We start from the raw sequence: 24,557 nt of genomic DNA, 5'->3' as shown, positions 1-24,557 counted from the left end.
GAAGGCATCTTATTGCTGTAGAGGCAACCGAGTCCTTTTAGAACCTCGGGGTTTAGAATGAGCATGACATCACCCTGGGCAACAACAACAGAGGGTATGTTTCTGTCGGAGACAAGACACTGGGTGATCTGAGGTGAAACAGGTCTATCATTTATGCTGAGTGGGAGGGTGCGCCAGTCTGGATGGCCGGCCCCCCATTTTGCACAAGCTGCTATTTGAAACACAGACTGATTCAATGCACAGAAACAAAATAGCACATTCAGATTTGGTCCATGTTCAGGTCTATAATGCCAACGCTCCGGGTGGCCTGTTTAATGGGGAAAAAATGAAATACTCCATTCCAGCCAAGGCTTACGGAGGCCAAAGAGGTTTAGTGATTTATTTACATTGAGCAGTAGTCCTCCTCAACCCAACGCGCTATTTCCTGAAGGTTTCCTGAACCTAAACCTTTGTTAACATCCCGGGAAGAGAACATATTTTTCCTGTGGCTTTCAATATTTTCTGCTAAATATATTTCGGCACACTGTTTATCTAAGGTTTCAGCTTTCAGACCTTTATGTACTTTTAACACCTTGAGGCCGTTCCACTGAAAAAAAAAAATGGTGTGTGTGTATTAAAGAGGATTTTTATGTGCTGGGCTCCAAGGCAGTGGGAGTTTCTGTTTGGGTCTGTCTAGATAATGAGGGCCTCAGGATGAGGTCCAAGTGACAGGCCTGTTTGTTTTATGAACCCCTTTTGAGAAAGCGGGCCCTCCATGGCTCATACAAACCTTTGAATACCACAGAATGTTGAACCAAATGAGGTATTTCTTCATAAGTGTACGGCTGACATGGAGGCCAGACGGGAGAAGGATGGAAAATGCCCCAGGTTCCTGGAGCTTAGCTGCGATTTCTTTCAACCTGACACTGTCTGGGTGTCTGCTTATGATTGTCACGGCAATTCTGGCCAGAGCCACGCACACTCGTCTCGTTGGCATTTCCTGACTTCAAGCAGCCCCTTCCAAGTAAATACATTTATCGATAGAAGCCATCTGCTTCACCTTGCCAGCAGGCACAGAGCTGGAAGGGGTAGTGTTCAACGCGGTTTTTAGGATCAATTGGCCCATTAGATATTTGGAGGCGGGTTTAGCTTGGAATTAAACAGGACGGAATTGGGGGGTAGAAATCAGGTGATTCAGAGAGCCCTGCTTTCTCCCCACCCCTCCTCCCACCCTCGCCCCAGCCCCCACCTTCTCCAGACAATCCAGGCAGCTGGGGTTTTGGCTCTGGAAGCTCCTGAGCTTTGGCAAGCCAAAGCACATTTCGTGGTGGTGATTCCTTCCCCAGGTTGACCGACAAGTTTCTGTACTGAGCAAGGGATGCTTCCTGACTGTGCGCATGAATCAGAAGCTGTATTTTTCATCCAGGGTTTCTGGTGACAGTTTTTAAGCTGGAAGAACAAAGCAGATCCTGAGGAACCCTTTATTATCAGGGTCCAGAGAGCATCTGTCCTCGGAGCTGGCCGCACATAGTGCGGATATGTGATTTCCCGTGTTAACCATGCCAAGAGCAGCCCATTCCCCCAGAAGGCGATGCCTGCGTTCACATTTCAGACACTACCCTTCCTCTCTCTCTCTCTCTCTCATGTCCTTGTGGTATTTGCTTATTTGTTGGCTTCAACAGTTCTTCCTTTTTCTTTTTTTCCTCCCAGCCTTCCTCTTCCAAATGGGAAGATTGGCAAAAGCCATTCTGGGGCTCTCGAGTGCCTTCCCAGATGGAGGCAAGCCCCGAGATTGCAAACAGCATTGGCACTGCCCATGCTCTGCCCCTTTACAGTGGGTGGACAACAAAGGGGCGACGGTGGGGTGGCTCCTCTGCACCGGGGCCTGAAGAGGCAGCGTCCCAGAAGCCCATGGATTAGGAAGGTCTGCTGGGGCTGCTTCAGGAGCTGTGGCGGAACAACTCCCTTTTGTTTTGCTGTCTAGCATGTGACCAGAATGCTGCCAGCTAATTTTAACCCCACCAAAGTATGGCTGAAAAAAACACACACACACAAAACAAAACAAAAAAAAACTATTGCATCTGGAGAGAGAAAGGCTGTGGGCTGGAGAAAAGCCTTTTCAGCTTGTGTTCCTTCCTGTTTCAGTTTCCAGACTTGCATTATCGGTAACCTGAAAAATGATGAGTTTCACCAAATTCCTGGATGTTACACAAGAAGACAATGGGGCTATTTCGGGTGCTGTGAGTGTGTCTGGCACAGACCCTGGAAGCCATTGTTTTGGGGAGGGATAATGCTTCAGGCTTTCCTGGTACTTTCCGTGTAGGGTCTCAAAACCCCAAAAGGTAGGGGATGCGGAGGGGGTTGGGGGTGGGGGGCCAGATACAGGCACTCTCTATGGCAACCCTGTGTGCTTCACTCCCAAAGGACCTGGGTGAGAATTGGGTTGTTGATTCGATGATGGTGGTGGTGGTGGGGGTGACGGAGGCAGTGGTGGCCTGGGAGGTGTTAAAAGGTGGATGGAGGGGAGTGTTTGAAGTGGGACAGCAGGAGCAGGAAGAAGTGGGGAGAGGAAAGCTTTCACAATAGCTGAATGAGTGGCCCCCTGGGACAGAGGCCACCAGCTTTCCTACTAAATTTCCATATCCGCTTTCAACACTAGGAAGTAAGTGGAGGGCTCCGTGGAGTGCCACCCCCTGGATACTGGCTTCTCAAAGCATTCCCATGGCAGTTAATTGTTGCTGTCTGGCTTGGTGGCCCATGATGCCCGGTGAAAAGGTATAGAATCTCAGGACCCAGGAAATTAAGCGGTTTGGATAAGCTAACGTGTAGCCCGGCAGCTGCTGCCAGCTGGTCTAAAATCAGGTAGTGAGATGGGCTATCATTAGCCTGAGGTCTACCGTGCAGTGCCAGAAGGCAATATGATGGCAGGGAGACTGAGGGAAAGGCCCCGTTAATGCTACAGCACTCCGCAGACCAGAGGGCTTGGGGGCAGTTGTTCTGACAGCTGCTGAGGACTTCAGCCGCCTAAAAAGCCAATTGCTGCGGCCTGCCCTGTCTGGCCAACCTCTGTGTATTAAAGGACTTGCGTTGGTCTTTGAGGTCCCCTCTCCACCTGAATCCTCAGGCGAAGGCCCCACCTTTGGAAGGGATGGGAACCTCCCAAGAGACTCTCCCACCCTCTGCTATAACCTGTTTACAGGGTCTGTTTATTTGATTGTCCCAAAGGCTTGTTTTGAGCAAGTTGATGCCTTTAATTAAAAAGATGAGAGCTGCCCGGGTCAGGTAACTCAGTTGGTTGGAGCATTGTCCAGTGTGCCAGGGTTGTGAGTTCGATCCCTGGTCAGGACACATACGGAAATCAACTAATGAGTGCATAACTAGGTGGAACAACAAATCTCTCTCTCTCTCTCTCTCTCTCTCTCTCTCTCTCTCTCTCTCTCATCAATCAATAAATAAAAATTCAAAACAAAAGATGAGAGCTCATGAGTAGGTGAAAATATTTTTGACTCTTCACAAATACGTTTGAATTTCTTTCTTGCGTTTCACAGTAAGGGGGCTCAGGTTGGCCAGCACATTTGTCTGTAAGATCACTACGAGCGCTTTCAGTAAGCTAACAGCTGGCTCTTCTGCACAGAACGATAAAAGGAACCCTAAGTCAAGAACTTGTTCCTTGTGCTTCTCTGTCAACAGATTTTTCTGCCAGCATCCAGGTGTCATTAGGACACATTCCTCATTTACCTTTCCGGCCAGAGGATTCCTAAATGTTTCATAATAGCGCCACAGCTGGAATGCAGCTGCTTCAGGGTGGAGCAAAAATAACTCCTTACGGTCGGCAGGGTGAGGGAGGGCAGGGAATCTTGGAGGGCTGGGAAAGTCCTTTCTAAAAGCCAGAAATGAGTGGGGCCTCTGGTGTGAAAACCTTCCAGGTGGGGGAAGGAAGGATAAGTTTTTGCCCACTGCATAGGTTCCAAAAATTCACTTGGTGGGGTGGAGGGGAGGCCAACTATTTTGAAATTGCCTTTAAAACAAACAGCACAAATGTTTAAATTGAGCTGGGAAATGCTTGCTTTTTCCTTTCCCTACAATCCAAGCCTGTTCCCTTGAACATTAACCAACAGGAGAGTTTGTCCAAGCTTCTCTCCTCCCCCATCGCCTCTCTCTCTCTCTCTCTCTCTCTCTCTCTCTCTCTCTCTCTCTCTCTCTCGTTATCTTTGCTTCGGCAGAACTTTTGGAAGCTTTCCCAGGCTGGAGCTATAGAATGTTTCCAGGAAAATGCATAAGGAGTGTCTGTGTTTTGAGTTTCTCTGGAGGGGGCTGGACATGTTTTTCAGAGAGACTGAGCTAAGGGCAGCCAGGTCTTGTGCAAGAGTCCAGCCAAGCAAAAGGGCAGACGCTGCCGGAAAGATCTGTGCGCATCCAAAAAAACGCTGAACCGAAGGTGTGGTTTAGTTGGCCCGCCTGTTCTCAGCCTCTTTCAGCCTTTTATTCACGTGGCTACCTCAATGGCAGTCTGAGAGCGGAAGCCCCCCCCCCCCCCAAGAGATCCACTGAGAACAGCTGGGGGCCAGGGTTTGACCTTTATTCTCAAGTTAGCGGTGCTTGTAATTTCTGCCTAAAGAACACTCTCTGATGTAGATGAAGTGCAGGGAGTCAATACTCACCCAGCAGGAAGGCGCCCCGCCCAGGCGAGGAATGTAATGGGTAAAAGGTGTCCTGGAGATGCTGCCAACCCCCAGCCCATGCCAGCGCTGCTCCACTTGGGCCCAGAAGCACACACACAGCTGCATGCACGCATGTATCAGAAACATCTGGACACAAAACCAGAAAGCGCACACATGAGGCCTGAGGGCAGCGGGACTTGCAGGACCCCTCGCCGATGGAAGTGGCTCTCCAAAGCAAAGGCAGCTGGGGTTTCCCGGAAATACCCTCTTCTTCAGGCCGGTTCATGGGAAAAGGAGGCAGAAGGAGCTCCTAGGAAGGCTGCCCTGAGTGAGCACAGAGCTGCCCCAGCCACTCTCCAGTGGGAAGCCTGCTTCCTCCTGGGCCCGTCCCCTGTGGAGTGTAGTAGCACCCAGTAGATGCTAACGTTTAGGAAGCATCTCAGAGTCAGTGTGTTTGTTCAGTATCTTGAGGACCCAAGACGGACCGAGCAGGGGCCTGCGGTGCTGGAAACCAGAGGACACGGCGCCTGGCTCTCCTCCCACCGTGCGTGCGTTTGAAGACTATTTACCAGGAACACTGGAACTGGTCATGTAAAATCTCTTTTCCTTTCCGTCCAGGGAACACACATTGACTCCAGAAGGCACCTCCCCCACAGCAGGCTGGGAAGTTGCTTAACAGCCCAGGCTTTGGAATACCGATGCAACGATGACAAGCACAGCTAACATTCATTGGACACCCCTTCTGCATCTGGCATTGTGCTAAGTGTCTTAATGCGGCCTCTCCGCTAATCCACACCTAATGAACAAGGTTCAGTGATTGTCCCCATTTTATAGATGAAGAAACAAAGCTCAGAGAGGTTAAGAAACTGGTCCCAGGATACACAGCTGGTAAGTGATGGCTGGAATTAGAATTCAGGGTTGCCTTACTAGAGTCCTCATCCAACGGACCTGGGTTTGAACTCTAGGTCAGCTTCGTGTGACTGTGTGACCCTTTCCAGCCTCCAGGCTTCTTGATCTGTTTTCCTAAGATAAATACATCACATATTGGCAATTTCCTATAACTTAGCCTAAATCTTACACAAGATGTAAGACTGAAATAAGATAATGCATGCAGAGTACTTCGCTGAGTGTTTAGAATGTAGTAAGCACCCAGTAGATGCTAGCTTTTCATAATCATCTCAGCGTCAGTGTGTTTGTTCAGAATCATTAATCATTATTCATAGTCTCTGTGAGTCTCCTTGAACCCTTGAAAGACCCCTCTCATCCCCATATGGGCACATCAGTCCCAAGTCGGCCACATTGCTGATGCCGGGGGAAATAACTTCTAATCCTTTCTTGGTGACTTAATTGGTGCTGGAATCTACACATCTGGAGCACACATCTGTATCGGAGCCACCCACTCCTCCCTTTTGCATTGCCCACTCTCATTCACTTGGGTTCATTAGGGGTTCCAAGTTTTCAAAATCATTCAAATCTGATCACTTCCCAGTCCTGCTTAAACAGTCTTCCAGACGCCGAACAGAATCAAAACAAACCCCTTCACTGCGACACAAGACCCTTGGGAACTGCCTCCAACCCCTCTCTCGGCCTCTTCCTGCCCCTGGATTGCGTGCTGACCACATGAAGCCGCTCTTTGTTCCTGGAATGCCACGTAAACCGTCAAGCCCAGGCCTTTGCAGGCTCTCCTCTCCGCCTAGGAGGGATGTTTCCCCTCTTCTCCTTTGAGCAAACTTGTATACATCTTTCAAAACCCAACTCTTTTTTTACCTTTCCCATGAAACTGGCCTCCAGCATTTCTGTCTCTATACTCCATGGCAATCTGCATATGTCACGAAGAGTTGTAACTACACACCTTCCCTACTGGCAACTTGATGTGGTTCAAGGCTAGGGCTTACCTTCTATCCCCCACATCACCTAGAAGGCCTTAAGTAAATGTTAGTCAAAAGAAGGTGCCTGAATATAGATTTGTGCAATATAATTTTATTGGCAGTAAAATAGTATTTGAGTCTGTATGTATATTATTTATACCTTCCCTGTTCCAGCAAGAATTTGAGGTAGATGTGACTATAAGAATCTTTCTGCCATAACCGGTTTGGCTCAGTGGATAGAGCGTTGGCCTGCGGACTGAAGGGTCCCGGGTTCAGTTCAGGTCAGGGGCATGTACCTTGGTTGTGGGCACATCCCCAGTGGGGGGTGTCGGGGAGGCAGCTGATCAATGTTTCTCTCTCATCGATGTTTCTAGCTCTCTATCCCTCTCCATTCCCCTCTGTGAAAAAGCAATAAAATATATATATATTTTAAAAAGAACCTTTCTTACTCATAACCAGATAGAGAATAGTGCTTGGTACATCCCATAGTAGAAAGAGCCAGGGCTTTGGCGTCAAAGAGTTCTGGGTTCAAATCCTAACTTGGCATCTGACTATGACTTTAAGGCATTACTTCACTTCTCTTGGCCTCAGTTTTCCCATCTGTAAAATGGAGATAACAATAATTACCTCAGTGGGAGACTTTGTTGATTGCTATCCAATTGTCACTACTGCTTTCTTCCTTAGTGCTCTGAACTATTTTTCCAGAAGTCCATGTGCCTGGAGTGGGGCGGGAGAAATCCTGATCAGTGTAAACTTAGCTTGATAAGTTTCCCTTGCTGGTGATTCATTCTGGGATAGATCTGTGACTCAGTTCTGGTCAATGAGATGCAGAGAGGGTTGTTTATGGCGTGTGTGTAGAGAGTTGTTCTAGGAAATAGTCTCCTGCTCTTAAAGCATGAGAGAAACAATTGTCCTTCAGCAGCTGGATGTGATGTCTGAAGTGATGGCGGGGGCCACAGCAGCCATTTTGCTGTGATGAGGACAATGACTCAGAGAACCAAGCCAACACCCTACAGATGATAGAATGGAAACATGGCAAGAACCTGGGTCCTGGTAGCTCAGTTCAGCAGCTGGATTATCCTGCTTTGGAGCCACCCACTTCTGGACTATTTCCTGCCATCCTCAATTCCTTCATTGTTCAGTGAGGGACCACGGGCTCAAACCAATGGAGCTGAGGTTGCTGCTGTTACTTGCAGCCAAAAGCATCCTGACAGATGACCCTCACAGGGTTGTTGTGATGACTAAATAAAACAAAGTTTGCAAAGTCCCTAACAGTGCCTGGAACACAGCAGGCTCTTAAAGATTAAAGACTTTCCTGCTGGGACAACCTGAGGTGAATGCATGACTAACTCTTGATGAGTGACCCAAAGAATGTGGCAGATAGTCATAAAGTCAAATTTAGAGCCGTTCAGAGGTGGGCGGGTGCTGGAATGACAACAAAGATGACGATGACAATAAAGCTCAAACACTGCGCTAATAAGTGTCTGATGGAACTTCTCGAGGCCGTAACAACGGTTCTCCTTTGTTCTTCTCGGGCCTTTTCTTCCCCGGGTCAGAGTGAAACACTGCTAGACACAGCCTTTTCTAATTGTGGGCAGCCACACTTGCACAAGCGGGGTGGTCCCTGGCTTCCCTGGGGCATGGAAGCCCTGCTACAGGGTGAAGGCTAGAGTGTAATTTGTAGCTCCAGGAGGAGCCAAGATTTGGAAGTAGAACTAACATACCCACACGAAGTAAAACAGGGGCAGCAACTGACGAAAAAGCACAAAGCCTGTCCCTTCCCAGACCAGCCCCCGCAGACGTCTACAGCTTGGGAAGGCCTGCATTTGGGGGCCCTGGGCCCTGGCGGCCCGCCTGGCTTTGGGGCCTGCTGACCAGGCCACAGAGCTCCCCTCCATGCCAGCCCCACGGCCCTTCTGACCCTGTTCCAGGAGAGCTCGGCCACACCAGCGTCTGCCAGACTCATGTCCGCCCAGTGCGTGGGCGGCCCTGGCAGCAGGGGATGGAACAGGGTTTGTGCGAGGACATTGTGGCCCCCGTAGCAGGGTTGTGAGAGAGGCGGTCTCACTTCCAGGCAAGCCAGGAGGGAAGCTGGAGGAGGTAAAGAGCAGAAGCTGTAGCCCCATTTCCAAGGCCCTCTTCACGTTAGAATCCTGCTCCAGGCCGTGCACTTCCTGTTGTCTCGCCCCTGCCCAGCCAGGTTCAACATCCACATTCAATTCTGTCCACCAAATATGTATTGAGAATACTCTATGCAAGGTGGCATATTCCTGCCAGCGACTGGGAGTGAGAGAGACACGAAGAAAAACAAGATTAGAGCAGAAAGGACCTCAAATTTCTTTCAGCCTCTATACCTACTCCCCACCCCCACCGCAAGGCCCAAGTATTTAAGAAATAAATAAAAATGTGAATCCAGGCCAGTTGAATCCAGGGCAGGGGCAGGGCTCTGTCTCCTCTGGCCAGAGACAGCCTCCATGGACAGAGTATGAAAAGCCATGGTCTAGACCAGAGGAGAAACTGAGGCCCAGAGAAGTGAAGTGACCTCCATAAGGCACACCCCAGCCAGATTCAAATTCAAGTGTCCGAGCACCTGGCCCAGTGCCTTATCCCTTGCAGGGCCTAGCCCTGGGCACTGTTTCAGAGATCAGCAGGGGAGTAGAGGGAAGTGGACCAGGAATAGAATCCATGTGCTACAGACTAGTTAAAGAGAGCCAATGGTCTGACGCAGGAGAGAAACATCCCTCTGTGGAAGAGGCACAGGGCTGGGCCAGGGGCAGGATGGGCAGGATTTGACAAGGAGCATGGCCAGGGAGTGGTGGGGAGTTGGGGGGGAGGAGATAATTCAGGCCCTGGAGAGAATGATCTGCTAAAGCCCAGCCAGCATGGCTCAATGGTTGAATGTCGACCTATGAACCAGGAGGTCACTGTTCGATTCCCGGTCAGGGCACATGCCCAGGTTGTGAGCTCGACCTATATTACAGTTTTCTCATTTGTAAATCTGTAATAGGGAAGTCTTCCCTACCCCATCCCCTCAAACCAGAGGGGATGTGCAGGAAGCAGCTGATCAATGATTCTCTCTCATCATTGATATTTCTCTCCCTCTCTCTTCCTCTTTCTGAAACCAATAAAAACATATTAGGGGGAAAAAAGATCTGCTAAAGACTGAGGAAAGACTGTCAGCTCAGAGTCCTGGGTTCCAGCCCTGGCTCTGCCATCACAAGAAGTGACCTTGGGCCAGTGGTCTCCCTGAGTGGTTTTGTGTCCTTACCCGTAAAATGTCAGAAGGGTGGGCTAGAATGTTCTACGTGGGCTGTAATGTTCTAATGTTCTTCTATGATGCTTCTCCCTCCCATAGGGCTGCCCTTCACCTCCCCACCGGCACCACCCAGGACACTTTCCAGGGGGCTGGCATTGACATCAGAAGGAAGTGTCCCTGGCACAGTACAAAGCTGGCAGCTCAAGGGGCCTGCCCAGAGTTTGGGGAGCAGTGACAAAGCACGAGGAGGCAGGAACCCGGCCAGAACCGGGTCAGGAGCCATTCCTCTTCTCAGAAGGGTTCATTCCAGTCCAGCCCAGGCCTCAGCCAGTTCTGCTCTACCCAGGCCCACCACGAGGGGGCAGGAAGGGGAGGTCTTGAGGCTGGGGGTGACAAGCCACTTAATAGCTCCAAACCTCAGCACTCTCATTTTTAAAATGAGGTAAAAACAGTACCTTAGTGTTCTCCATTGTGAAATGGATCATTTTAGTATCTCAGATGATGAAATGAGATAATGCTTGTCAGGTGCCTAGCACGTGCCTGGTGTAGAACCACTCAGTACATACGAGATCACATGCATTGCCAGAGGGCTGCCTGCTGGGGAAGACCGCACAATTTGAAGGCTCCTGACATTAAACAGGCTGGTTTGAGTAGGGCCCCTGTACGCCTAACACAGGCTCAATCACAGGAGGGGAGAACGGGAACCGCGGCTGGGGAGGTTGGTGAGAAGGCCACTCGAAAAATGTGCGCGCGCCCCCTGCTGGCTGGGAGAAAAGGTGCAGGCCTGCCGGCTGGGAGTTGGAGGACCCTGGGGGGATGCAGGGCATCCTTGTTAGCACAACCTGCTGTGGCCTGATAGCTTGACCCAATAGTCACATGGTGCCCACCAGGTGTCACCCACTTAGCAACGTGCCAGGCTCTGGGAGGGATGCAAAATGAGTGACAGGTCAGCTAGGTTTGGGGGCCAATTAGCTTTAGAGTCAACCAGGCATCCGTTCAAGCTCAGAGACCACACTCAGAAACTGTCTGTTACAGAAGCAAAGGTCCTTGCGTCTTGGACTTGTAGTGTGTGGAGTGACCTTGGGCAGGGCAGGGGATGCCTCTGAGCTTCAGCTTTCTCGTCTGTAATAGGGAAGTCTTCTCTACCCCCCCCCCCCCAAACCAGAAGGTCGAAACCCTGGGTGTGGGGCCTCCAGGACTCTGTCACTTGGGAGGAGTTGAAAGTCACCACCAACAGCCATGTTGTCACAAGAGAAACCTTATCACTTTGAACCGGGCTGTCACTGGTTGGCTCTTTGGAAGAGTCCCTGTCATGCTCCTGTGGCTTGCCAGGCTCCCCAGGTTCCCCCACCCACCAGATACCCTGCAGACCCGGGCTCAGGCCTTCCTACTCCCAGAGAAGGTGAGAAAGTGAGTCATGGAGTTACCTGGTAGGAGGTGGGTTCCAGGCAGAGGAAATGACAGATGCCAGGGCCTCTGAGGCAGGAACATATCTGGTGACAGGGAGGCTGTCCTGGAGAAAACAAGGGAGAGGAACAGGACGTGTTGTTAGAGAGGGCATGGGGCGGGGCAGGCGGTGTCGGGCCTCGGGCCATCGGGAGGACACTGGTGTGTGTTGATTCTGAGTGAGACCGGAGCCATGGCAGGTTGTGAGCAGATGAGTGATGTCATCTGTCCTGCATTTGAACAGGTTCATTCTGTTGGGGATTAAGGGTTGGAGAGCAGGGGGACAGGGCTATTGGAGGGACGCAGGCAAAGGGACCAGGGTGGTGGTGGCCAAGTTAGTGAGAAGGGACCCACTTCTCAATGTGCTCTGACGGGAGGGCAGCTGGGGTGAGCTGCATGAGAAATCATCCATTCTGATTTCTATAAATATTTCTCTTGCATATTTTATTATGAGTCCCTAAGGTACATGGGGAAAAGGACTAGTGTCCACACGCCCAGCACTGTGGACACAGCAAGGAACTAGAGTGCCCACCGCAAGGCCCCACCCAGCTCCTAAGGTGATGACCCTCACCTCCACAGTGGGAATGGTGTGAGGGCAATGTGCGAACTCTGTGGACTAGATAAAAAGAAGCTACTTTTATTATTTTTTTAAAAATATATTTTTATTGATTTCAGAGAGGAAGGGAGAGGGAGAGGGAGATAGAAACATCAATGAAGAGAGAGAATCAGTGATTGGCTGCCTCCTGCACGCTCCACACTGGGGATGGAGCCTGCAACCCAGGCAAATGCCCTGACCAGGAATTGAACTGTGACCTCCTGTTCATAGGTTGACGTTCAACCACTGAGCCATGCCAGCTAGGCAAGAAGCTACTTTTATTCATGAAATATGGTCAAAGGTCCCCCATGCCCATTTTAACCCTCTTCTGAAAGTTCAGCAATTAGCACCTGTCTTGTAAACAGGACATGGCAAAGCCCTGTCCTGTTTAGAGAAATGTGGTGGGAAGAGTTTAATCAGGGTAGGCTTCCTGGAGGAGGAGTTTGACTGACTTCCTCTCTTTTCAGGTGAAACCAAGGCTCAGTGACATTAAATAACTTGCCTGAGGTCACAAAGCGAGAAACTGGCAGAGAAGCGCTTGTATCAACGCTGGTTTGGCTCAGAAGCTACTGCTCTTAGCCAGGGTGCTGCCATAGTGACCGGCCTTTCCCATTAGAGGAGAATGATGGCCATTCATGAGAGCGCCTGGGACAAGATGATCTGAATGGCCGTCACTCAGTCAGGGTGGAGCACAGGCACCGGAACCTTGGCACTGCCTTGCCAATAATCACAGATTCTCAGTGTGAGGAGCGAGGTGTGCCAAGCCCTGCATCCAGAGTTTTAGATGCACCATTTCATTTAGCCTTCATTTTGCAGATCAGGAAACTGAGGCCTGACAAGGTTACTATTCTCGCCTGTGAGTGTCAGAACTGAGACAAGAACCCAAGGGTTCCAGTCATTTATTGTTGGATAACGATGAACTCGAAACGTTAGTGGCTTAAAACTACAACTTATTATTTCTCATGATTCTGTGAGTCTGGCATTTGGGCATGGCTCAGCTGGTTGGTTTTTCCGCTCCATGTGGCATTAGCTGGGGTCATTCGCTTGGCTGCACGGAGCTGGTGGCTGGATTGGAAGGGAAGGGCCAAGAAGGCTCTGTTCCCAGGCCTGGCGCCCCAGGGTCCCTCTGCATGGCCTCCCGGGGCCAGCATGGTGGCTTCAGGGAGCTGGATGTCTTACCTGGCAGCTGGCGTTTGAAGGAATAAAAGCAGAGCTACCAGGCTTCTGCGGAGCTCGCTGTGGAGTTGGCACAGTGTCACCGCCACCGAATTCTACTGGTCAAGGAAGTCACATGCCGAGAGGAGGGAGTAGATCTCTCCTCTTGGTGGGTGCAGCCGCTCACACTGGGATGTGTGATGTTCATGGCCATCCACAGTGGGAGACTGACTGCCAGCCCAGCTCCTCCCTGCCAGCCTCTCTCCCAGACCCTGGGCCTAACCCCAGGAAGCCCTCATCTGCGGGGACCCAGTAACGCTGCCTAGGCCCCCACCAGAGGGGTGTGCCTGTGTGTTGTCTTACCTGGTCCTCCTGCCCACGGACTTCTTCATGCTCTGTGCCTGGCTTTGCAAGAATTCATCTTCCCTGGTTTCTTCCAGGGCAGGCACCATTTTTTCCGGCTTCCTGTGGCTGCATCACCTGAGTTAGCCTGACTTGTCTTGTCCTCAGGACCCTGAAAGAACCCGGTACATGGCTCACAGGTAGTGAGCCACCTGAACGAGACCGTATTGGATTCACCTTCGCAGGCCCAGCATCAGCACCGGGTCTTCTAGAAAAGCTCGGTAAACAGGGCCTGCTGGCACCTGAGTTCACTTCTCCAGGACCAGCAGCCTCATCACCTGGGAATATGATTAGGAATACGGGCCCTCCCTCCCGACACATCCTGACCAGGGCCCAGGGCCGGGGATGGAGCCTGAAACCGAGGTATGTGCCCTTGACCGGAATCGAACCCAGGACCCTTCAGTCCATAGGCCGATGATCCATCCACCGAGTAAACCGGCCAGGGCCAGAATTTGTAAGTTCCCAAATACCCAGGTGATTCTCATGTGAGACAACGGAGGTCCCCAAGGTAAAGAAACAGGAGCAGGGTGGGAAGACAGGTGCCAGTGAGTCCCCTGGGAAGATAAGGCGTGGGTCTCAACCCTGGCTGATGGTTAGAATCACCTGTGGTGCTTTTAAAACATCCCGATGCCCTGTGTGCGCCCAGATCAATTAGATCCAGGTCTCTGGCAGTCGGGCCCGGGATCAGGATCTTAAAAGCTCCTCGGGCGGGTTCCCCGTGCAGCGGGTTGGGAGCCGCCGGCTCAGTGTTTTGGCTCGTACAGTGCAGTCTGTGGGCCATCGGAACCACATCACTTGGGGCATGGATTAAAGACGCAGTCCTGGACCACACACCGTATTGTGAGTCCACATCTCCTGGGCTGGGGCCCGGGACCCACATTTTTTAACCGTCTCTCGAGGTGATTTAAGCGGCACTGAAGTTAGAGACTGTCGAGTTCAGGACCCTGAATAAGCAATGACAATGGCAATGATGTTTCTAAATGAGAAAATGAAGGGAAGCAAACGTAGGAAGCAAACAAACCTCCATACTCCTCCTGCCTAGAGAGCATCAGGGGCCCCTCTGGGCACCCGCTCTGGAGCAGGAAGGAGCCCCCTGCCCCCCGCCCCCAGAGGAGCTGCCCAGGGCAGGGTCGGGGGTGGACTGGGCTGTGCTCTGCTGCAGGGTGGAGCCTGTCATCTGGCCCGGACAGAATTATTGCCTCAAATTACATGGTTGATTATCAATTACTTGTGTCTGTATGAGAGCATGTGTGCGTGTGTGCGTAAGTGTCTTTGCAAATCATTAAGGGCCGTAATTCTGGATTATCGTTGATTAACGAGAGGGAGACCTGGTACCTCCAGCAGCCGGGATGGCAGCCCCGCAATTATGTCCCAGCTGATCCGTAATTGGCGCATCACAAGATGATCTCTCCCTCTCGGCTGCCTCCTCCCAGCCTCTCCTGCGGCTCTGCAATTAGCGCCATGGCTCATTCCCTCCCAGCCCAGGCTGAGCTCAGAGACCTGCTTTCTGGCAAGCGGGTGCCGTGGGGCTGGCTTTGAAGCCCCCCACTCCGACATGGGGCGGCGGCGGTGGCTTGTGGGGTGGCGGGAGAGGCTCAGCGGCGGGGCGTGGAGCCGGCAGGGTCTCACGCTTGCCGAGAACTGGTGCTGCCCGTGACAGTCTTACCATTATTCCTCCCAGCAAGCCCCCGAGCCGTTCTCCAACCTCCTGCCCCCCCTCACTGCATGGATGGGGAAACTGAGACCCGGAGAAGGAAAGTGGCAAATTAAGGAAAAAAAATCCAAAAACAACAATTCAGAACAGCATGGCCACGTAAGTCCAACCCCACAGAGCCAGGAAGGAGCAAAGACGTGGGAGTCCCTACCCCATCGCTCCCATCCTGGGGGGGCTGTTCGTGTCACCACTGGGGGTCTTCGTTTCCCTGAGCAACACAGGCTTTTGTCCTGCAGAGATGACAGCTCCATACACCCAGCTCCCCAGGTCAGGAGGACCAGCACTGCGGGACGTCCGTGTTAGGTCAAGGCAGCGGCCCCGCCCCCTGCATCAGGGCCACGGCCGCCTACCTGTGCTTCCCGCTGCACCTGGGAGCCCCAGGGTCTGTCACACCGAGACAGAGGATCCTTATAACGCCCTGTTTCACTCCCAGCAAAGCCTCTGAGTGTCTTTTGCATGTCCTCACTCACTCATTCGTTCACACAGGAACTATTTGTTGAGCACCTACTGTGTATAAGGCACTGTGTTAGGCACAATAGGAAACCAAACAGACACAGGCTTACTCCCTCTGCACCATGTCACTCGAGGTGACCCTCAGGATAAAGTTTGGGTCCCCAGTCTCTTTTCTTGCTCCACCCACCCACCCTCTCTACCCCACACAGACACCTCCCTTCCTTGGTCCAGTCGGGTCCCTCTGCCTGGAACCCCATTCCCTCCTCCCATCGTCTTTCTCCTGGGGCACACAACCTGGGGGAAGGCAGTGACGCTTGTGCTCATATTGGGGATCAATTCCTGAGAAAGGGGTCTGTCCTTAGTGGGGACCAGCTGTCACAGAAGCACAAACTTTAGGGCTGGCTTTATAGAGGGAGCAGGGGAGTGAGAAAATGGGGGAAGCAGGGCTGTTCTGGAAACCTGCCCCATAAAGGACTCCCGTGGCTGCAGAGCCACCAGGCCGTTTGTTGGTGAGCCTTGCAGCTGTCTTGGCCATTTTCATTTTTATCTACTTAGGGTGGTCAGCAGGTCATGGCAAGCGGGAGACGCAATGCTAATGACTGGCTGCACGTGGCGACCATTCAGGAAAAAGCTGCAATGTTCTCTCTGCCACATTAATCAGAAAAACACATCAAGAGCTGTTGTGTGGAGACAGCTTTCCTCCCGGTACCTGCCCTGCATACTAATCACCAGCCCTGCTGGCGGTGAGTCAGCTCCGTGCCAGGCGGGCAGGGAGGGAAGGCCAGAAACGCCGGCTCCACGCGTGTGGGGATCAGCCAGAGGGGCGGGAGCCAGCCCCGACCCCCGAAACGCACGCTGCCCGAGACCCTGACCATCGCTGAGTCCCAGGCAGGTGGAGATGGCAAATTCTGAGTCGTCCAAGTGCAAACGCTGGCCCATGTCCTCAGGTCTAAGTCCTTCCCACGGCTACCAGAGAGAACTCTCCGGAAGTCAATCCCTTGGTAGAGTCTGGCTAAAGAGCGGCCTCTTTGCCAGGAGCTTTGATAACAATAAGACAGGACCTTAGTGCTGAACACGCGGCAGGCACACCTGTGAGCAGATGAGGGACGAGCTTGCACCAGCGGCTCTCAAAGCGTGGGCCCTGGCCCCGCAGCATGAGCGTCACCAGGAACTTGTAAGAAATGCCAAGTCATGGGCCTCACCCCACACCTGGGAATCAGGAACTCTGGGGTGAGGCTGAGAAATCTGTGTGTGAACATGCTTTCCAGGGGGTCCTGACCATGCTCATGTTTGGGAACCACTGGCCTGTGCAAAGGCCCCAAGGTGGGCAGGAGCAGGCACGTTGGAGCAACTGGAGGGAGGCCTGCAGGTGGGGTGGGAGAGGGGGAAACAGTGTGGCCTCGATGAGCTGGACAGGGATTGGCTTACCTTGGCCTTGGAGGCGTCCTAAGCATTTCAGCCCTGCATCACTGCCCATCGCCAGGGAGCCCAGCCGGAGGGCTCCTCTGCCCTGGGGACCCTGGAGGAGTAGCAGGTCACCGGAGTGTCCAGGTTGGCCGAAGCGAGAGGAGGGGAGTGGCCACATCAGATGGCTTCCAGAGGCCCCTGGTCACCCGATCTTGCCAATGTGTGAGCTGCGGGAAGCACCGGTCAGACAATGAGTCCTGCTGCTGGGGAAGTGCCTTAGTCCTCAACGTGGGAAAGAACTTAGGAGGAAAGCCCCTCCTTATGGTCCTCAGGAGGCCCTGGGGCCCCTGTGAGCAAAGGAGACTGCACGGCTACCCTCGTCAGGAAACAACCCTGCGCACACTCATACCTGGAGGACCCCGGGCAGCTGAGCCCGGATGAGCCGGATGTGGTCGCACCTGTTTGCAGGAGGTGTTAGCCCAGAAATAGATCAAACACCCGCCACCCCTGGACTCAGCGTCAAGTGACATTTATGGAGTCCTCACTGTGTGCTGGACACCGTGCGGCCCTTTCGCGTCTGCTAGCTCTCAGGGCGGGCTCCCAGGTCTGAGGGCTCCTTCGGCCATTCCGTCCACAAATACATAGGGATTGTTTGTTCTGGCCTGGGCATCGGGACACAGTGCCAAGCAGGACATATATGGTCTCACCCTCAGAGCAGCATGGTGGGGAAACGGGCAAATACAAATGATCCAGAAAAGGTGATTTTAGGGCCAACCACGAGGATTTGGGGTGTTATGTTTATTAAGAAACACTATTTCTTTAAGAGTCCTTAGCAGGGAGAAAGAAACCAAGAGAAAAGGCAGTCTGCCAGAGCTGCTCACACTGGCGTTGCCCACAGTTACTATTAACCATCACCGTAGGACCTGGTAGTGGTTGAGCTCATCAGTGCCCCAGGCCCTTTGCATCTCCTTAAGGACTGGCTGGCCAGTGTCCACTGTCTCCCCAGCCCCGGCTGCCCCCTCTCCGTGGGGCTTTTTCACAAGAGGCTCAGGAAATTCCTGCATCTGCCAAGAGACACCTGCTGTCTTCCCTCCTGGCGTGGCGTCCTGCAAACCTGACAACGAGGATTGGAGGCCACGGGCTCTGGGGAAAGGTGGGGAGCTTTTTAAAAACATGTCCCTGTTGTTTCCCTCGCTGATCTCCCCCACCCCTCCACCCCCAGCTGGCATATGAACTTGTTCTTCCTTTCTAAGACTCTGAGAAAAAGCACCATCTGGCAGTTTCATCAGGCCCATGGCCCGTTTCCACCCAGCCCACTCTGCTTTCCTCCCAGCCCCGGGTCTGCAGAGCGATTCAGCTTTCGCGGGGCACGTGCAGAAGGAGAGAGGCAACAGTAACGGCGGAGACGTGCAGAGCGCTCGCTGCTGGCCCGGAGCGCTTCTGGTTCTGGTTCTGCAGGTGTCGGGGTGCTTGCAACAGCCCCGGGGCCCGGGGTGGACCGCTGTCACCACCCCGGTTTTACAGAGGGAGGAACTGACATGTGGAGACGATCAGAGACATTCTCATGCTCACGTGGCTGGTGATGGTAGACTGGGATCTGGGCCACAGGAAGCATCAGACTTCACTGATTCGTACATGGAAAACCCAGTCTTGGCTAAAAGATGTGGGAAGCAGGGGAAGAGAGTTTAGAAAAAGGGATCTCGCCCACCTGGCTGGGAGAGAGGGATGCCAGAGAAAAGGCCAGTAAATCCACGAGGAGGGGCAGACCTGGCTGACCAGGCTCTGAGCTCGGTGAACAGCAGAGCCGGGGAGCCCCCCAGGACTGGAAAGCCAGGAGCCCCCATGGGGAGCTGGCCAGGGAGCCTCTGGGAGCCTGCAGGAGACCTGGAGACAGTCCTCCCTGGTTCCTTGCCCAGCTCAGGTCCTCACCGCTGGCCCCTCCCTCACTGTGTTCTCGGAGTGATAGGTGAGGCTGCGCCCACGGTGGTGGGGGTGAGCCTCCTTTGGAGCAGAGGGACCTGGGCACGAATCGCAGCTCTGTGGGCTGTGGCCAACTCACCCCCCACCCCATGTCTGTGTTCTCATCTATAGGGCTGCTCCCCTCATGTGAAGAAATGTGAATGAGCTTGGTGTCAAGAACCCAGGTGTACAGTATGTGATTGTCTCTGGCCCAAGCATGTCAAACTCTGGGCCCACAACGAATATTTTTGCGGCCCAGCCAATATAACCGTGTGTAAGAAACGTTTTAATAAAAATTTCATAACTTAATTTTTACAGTATCCTGTTACACATAATTATTAATAATGAACTACAATGTTCGCTAATGACTGATTACTATCATCGTGTTGCATTCATTTCCCTTACTCACCTTACGCACAGGCGCACCATTTTCTCTCCACTAATATTAGCAGCGAATATCTTAGCAGCCGATGGCCACGTCATTGGTCTTGGCCTGACTTGTTTGGTGTGCGCAACAGGAAATATTTCGCTTTCGGAGAACAAGAAAAATAGGTTTCTGTGCGTTACGCTTATTAATTTGTGCAGTTATTCAGTGTCTGGTAAGATAATGTTCAAGAAAACAATATTAACTTTTACTAAAATGTTCTATTATTTTATGTTAACAATGACTCATTTATTCCAGCCCTTTGTATTCAGCATGTCTCTATCGAAGTAAACCTACGTTTCTATAAAAATTGAAGCTTTTGGGTTTTTGCGGCCCACGTAAACTTAAACTTGTTTATTTGGCCGTGTTAGCCTTTGAGTTGGACATGCTTGGTCTATTATATTGTACGCCCAAAACCAATAATGTTACATGTAAAATGTAATTGAAAAAATTTTTAGATTAGGAACATGTTAAAAAGGAAAAACAAACCAAACCAAAAAAAAAAAAAGAACCCAGGTAGGCTCCTGGCACAGAAGAGGTGTGTGGCCCAGGTGTCCTGCCCTCAATCCTTGTTCTTCCTTCCAGAACAAGGAAGGAGGAAGCGAAGACTCCCACGGCGACTGGGGCTGGGCCTAAAGGAGCCAGGCAGACACCCACGCCTCCAGGACACAGGGCTTCCTCCTCAGAGCAGAGCCCCGAGGGCCACAGCCCCTGCCCAGGCCGCTAGGAGGAGGTGGGCAGTGCCAGGCCAGGCAGAGAGTGGAGGGGCCCTGACTCCCTGGGCAGCAAGTCGCTTCGATCCAGAGGCCAGTGTGAGGGCTGTGCCCTAGCCTGGCAGGCAGAGAGCTCCCCAGCATCCCTGTGTGGGCAGCAGCCAGAGGCAAAGCTGTTCCTCCCGCTGGCCACCATCCCCTGGGGGAGGGGGTCAGCTGGCCGTGGGGGGTCCCCTAGATAAGGAGCTTTACTCCACACAGCCCCGCCCTCCTGTCCCTGGGCCTTGCTGGGTCCTTCCCGCCATCTCCCCGGCTGCAGACCCCCGTGGGAGGGGCCGCTCCCCGCAGGCTGTGTCCACCGTGTCTCCCGGACAGCTCACCACCGCGGCGCGGGACTCGGGTCACAAGTCCAGGATGGAGTGTGGGCTGTTCCTGGCCCCTCCATTGTCACAGGAGCCTTTGATGTGGGTGCAGGCAGTGACCCCCACTCAGGGTTTCCCCTTCAAGAGAAGAAACTAAGGGACTCGGGAGGGACCCATTGTCCCAAGAAGTAGGGCACGGAGCGGGGGTTTGGAGGCGGCTGTGAGAGTGTGGCAAGAAGGAAAGAGGGCAGCTTCCTTTTCTTTCTTCTTTTTAACACTCGTTTTTTTCTCTCCATAAAAAAATGTGAACACAGAGCTAAAGAGAGAAAAAGTGAAAAGGTCCTTTTATTCCCAGGTGTGACCCATGTCACTGCTTCCCCAGCAGTGACCTATATTAGTAGTTGGCTGTGTATCGTATATCACTCTGACTTTTTCTGGGCATTTACACACACGCACACACACACATACATGCACACACACATATACATGCACACGCACACGCACTCACGTGTGTGATGCCAGGATCTCTGCTTGTCTTTGCTCTTACATAAATGGGATTGAGCTGACCATATGGCTCTGCAATGTTTTCTCTGGAAATGCACATTCCGGACATGCCAATGACATACAGGAGCACCCCTGTTAGCTTTTGCTTTTTTAAACGTCCGCATAATATTGCTCATGTGGGTGTAACAGGGTCCCCGTTACCCACCCAATCCCGGGAGCGTGGGCCAAAAGGCTCCTGAATGTGGGTGGCATCCCTGGCTCTGACAGTTCCAGCGGGGATGCCGTCCACATTCAGACAGTGGCAGTGCCTTCTCCTCAGGGACAGATAAGGCATCGCCGAGCTTTCTGATCCGTCCTTGCAAACAATCCTGAAGCCAGCGCCCTTGCCCAGCCTCCCGGTGCACACGCGTGAGTCACTCTCTAGGCGTGGATGCCCCGAGGTGGCGCAGGTGGGCAGGGACCCTGCCGTGGTGTGGGAGGGCGGCTTGGGGCCTCCTGCACCCGCGCGGCCTCATCAGTCCCCCTAGCCCACATCCGTCAGGTGGCAGTTGGCTGGGCTGGCTGCTTCCAGGAAATCAATCGCAAAGACTGGCGGTCGTCAGTGCTTGCGCCCTGGAGGCCATCCAGGGAGTAGATTAAATTGTAGGAGAAAAATCGTACTGGGCCCGAGACCACTCATAACGGAGACTCCTCGGTGACCTCTCTGGAGAAGTGAAGAGAACAAAGGTAGACACACTCTCACTCCCATCGCCCACCACAGTCCACCTGCCTGAGCTCAGCCCTCTGCCCTGGGAGAAGCCGCCCCTCATTAGCAGCCTGGTGGGGAGGAGGAGGCCTGGTCCGGGGCTACCGGTGCGCAGGCAGCGAGGCCAGAGGGGGCACCTGCTCCTCCACCTTCCGGAGGAGCAGGTGCCCCCAGCTGACCATCAGGTCCTTAGCTGCTCAGGGTCACGGAGCCCCTTTCTCCAATACCTTCCCCCTTCTGCCACCTGCTTAAGAGGCTGCCTGGCAGCCAGTTAGCAACCCTCCACTGACCCCTCTCTACCTACTCCCCAGGCCAATGGTTCCTCCAGCTGAGTACAACCCACCCCCCGCCCCACCCTGCACACAGGGGTGCAGGCACCTCTTAGTCCTTATTATCCAGCTCGAGACACTGGTCCCGCCCCCCCTGGGCGGAGGCAGGCCTCTCGAGGGCGGTGTGTGTGTGGGGTGGGGGGGCTTGGTGTGGACAAATCCATGCTCCTTAACTGCCAGGGTGACTGGGGCCTTGGCCTGGTTTCAAAGGCAGCAGGTTTAGAAGCCTCACCCTCTAACCATCCCCGCCCACAGCTGGCCTTGCACAGAAAACCCAGCCATGGCTATGAACTTGGGGGAACATGCCTTCATCTTCTACCCCCAGCAGTCTCCCTGCCCTCCAAGCCAACCTACTGATCACGATAAAGATAACTGCAGCTGCCAGGGATGGGGCGCTACTTCTCACACTCTCTGCGAGGTAGGTACGTACGCTGGGATTTACAGGTGGGAAGGGGGGACTCAGAGGGGTTATGTGGCTGGATCCAGGTCACACAACTGTAAGTGCCAGAGCCAGGACTGGAACCCAGGTCCCAATCAGACTCCAGGGTTTATGGGCTTCACCACTGTGCTACCCTGGCTCCCACTGGCTTCCCTTCATTCCCTCTTCTGGGTTGTCCTGAAGACCAGGCTGAACTGGCCAGTTTCCCAGGGCTGCCCCCTGGCGGGGTGGGGCTGCCTCATCTGGTGCGTGGGGCTGTGTGGTAGGGGTTCCTGGCAGAGAAGAGACTCTTACATGCCCCTCCCCTTCTTCTCCAGGTTCTCCAACTCTCTCCTACAGATCCAGCCCCGCTCCAGGCCAGCCAGACCTGACAGGCCACCTGCCTGCCGGGGACTCTTGTAAGTCACTCCCTCCGCTTGCAGGGAGGCAGCGCAGCCTGAGACCCACGGACCCTCTCCCGGCAGCACCTCCCTGCCTGGGCCCAGGGCGGGCTGGTTTCTTTTCCCCAGGCTGCCCAGGTCTGCAGGCTGGGAGAGGGAGGTAGGCCCATTCCAGAGGGGCTTGCTGCCCTCCTGTGGCCTGGTGCCATGGCTGCCACAACTCCCTCCTCCTGCTGTCGCTGCTACGCCTGGGCTCCAGCGGGGAGAGGGCAGGGAAGAGAAATGTGGAAGTGGGAAGGTAAGGGGAAAGAAGTGCAGAAAGAGGGGTGGCCCATCCAGCATAGCTCAGTGGTTGGGCATCCAACCTATGAACCAGGAGGTCAGGGTTCGATTTCCAATCAGGGTACATGCCCGGGTTACAGGCTCGATCCCCAGTGTGGGGCATGCAGGAGGCAGCCGATTACTGATTCTCTCTCATCATTGATGTTTCTAGCTCTCCCTCTCCTTTCTCTCGGAAATTAATAAAAATATATTTTTTTTTAAAAAGAAAGAAAGGTGGGTAGGCATTGGGGAAGGACGGAGCCTTCTGCAGCACCTGGAGAATGGCAACAATAACAAAACTAATAATAATAATTGAAAGGCAGCTAGCACGTAGAACGTTTTACCACTTACATTTTCTCATTTAATCCTTACATTTACAACAATGTGACGAGTAGCTGCTTATGATCATCCAAGGCTTGGTCATTTGTTCAAATGTCCCAACTGGCGAAGGACAGAGCCATCCTCACCACCTCACTGCTCCAGCCTCCAGCTGCTCCTCCCACTCAGGGGGGCACAAAGATGGCGAGCCTCTGGGCACTGCGGGGGGCCCCCAACCCCGTGTGGCTTTGTCCTCTGTCCATCACCCCCGTTCCCTGGCGCTGTACCCTGCTGGGGGCCCACGTGGTCAGGATCACCATCACCAGGAGGTCTGCTGGGACGGGGTGGCCTTGTTTGTGCCTCGGGTCTCCAGCCTCCCTGCTGCCCAAGGACTGATGTTCGGCACCAAGCCACGCGCAGGGCCCAGGTCATTTTTGCTGCTGAGGAGACAGAGGCAGAAAGACCAGGAAATTCCCAACCACCAGCTAACATGGCAGAGCCAATAACAGCGACGGACTGATCCATTGGCCTGAAAAGATGTCCTAGTGCATTGCTTGGTTAAAAAAAAAGAAAGAAAAGAAAAAAGAAAAGAAAGCAGGTTTTAAACCTGTGGACAGAAAGAAAAGATTTTATTAATGAAACAAAATTGTTTTCTATGTATCTAAGTATAGAAAAAGGATATTTGCCAAGATGTTAACCAATGAGTTTTGTTTATTTTCTCTTGGCTGTGTTTTCTATTTATTTTCAATGAGCATTGATTATTCTCATGATTTTAAGAATAAAAATAAACCAATCCCAGACTGATTGTACCTGTCTCTGCCCTTGTGCCTACCCCCAGCAGCCCTCCCCCTCCCGCCCCCCAAATCATAATTTTGTATTCCTGGGCCTTCCCTCTTGCCATGTGCACGTCTTGTGGTGGGTGGGGGCTCCTACCTGCTCCAGCAAGCCTTCGCCTGACTAACAAGAGGTGAAGGCTGCACCCTTGGCCTTTCCTTGCTGACCTGCCTCTGTCAAATGCACCAGGTGGGAGGCCCTGGCTGCCCTTTCGTGGGAGGACGTGCCCAGCTTTCCAGGCATCCTTTGCTCCTGCAGGCTGAGGCCGCCTGCCCTGAGGCCGAGGAGCTCAG

The 24,557-nt window shown here is 53.0% G+C and overlaps 1 long non-coding RNA gene across 2 annotated transcripts; it reads left to right on the top strand.

The window, feature by feature from the left end:
* Window positions 1-21,987: 21,987 nt before the first annotated feature.
* LOC132231015 (uncharacterized) lies at window positions 21,988-24,230 on the top strand. 2 transcript variants are annotated; one of them, XR_009451973.1, is made up of 2 exons: window positions 21,988-22,390; window positions 22,729-24,230. It is a non-coding gene; the product is annotated as an uncharacterized LOC132231015 (long non-coding RNA). The 2 variants fall into 2 exon arrangements; XR_009451972.1 differs by having other exon boundaries at window positions 21,988-22,394.
* The last annotated feature ends 327 nt before the right edge of the window (window positions 24,231-24,557 follow it).

Source organism: Myotis daubentonii, chromosome 1 (assembly GCF_963259705.1).
Source record: "Myotis daubentonii chromosome 1, mMyoDau2.1, whole genome shotgun sequence".
Lineage (NCBI taxonomy): Eukaryota > Metazoa > Chordata > Mammalia > Chiroptera > Vespertilionidae > Myotis > Myotis daubentonii.
This window is presented reverse-complemented; position numbering and strand designations above follow the sequence as displayed.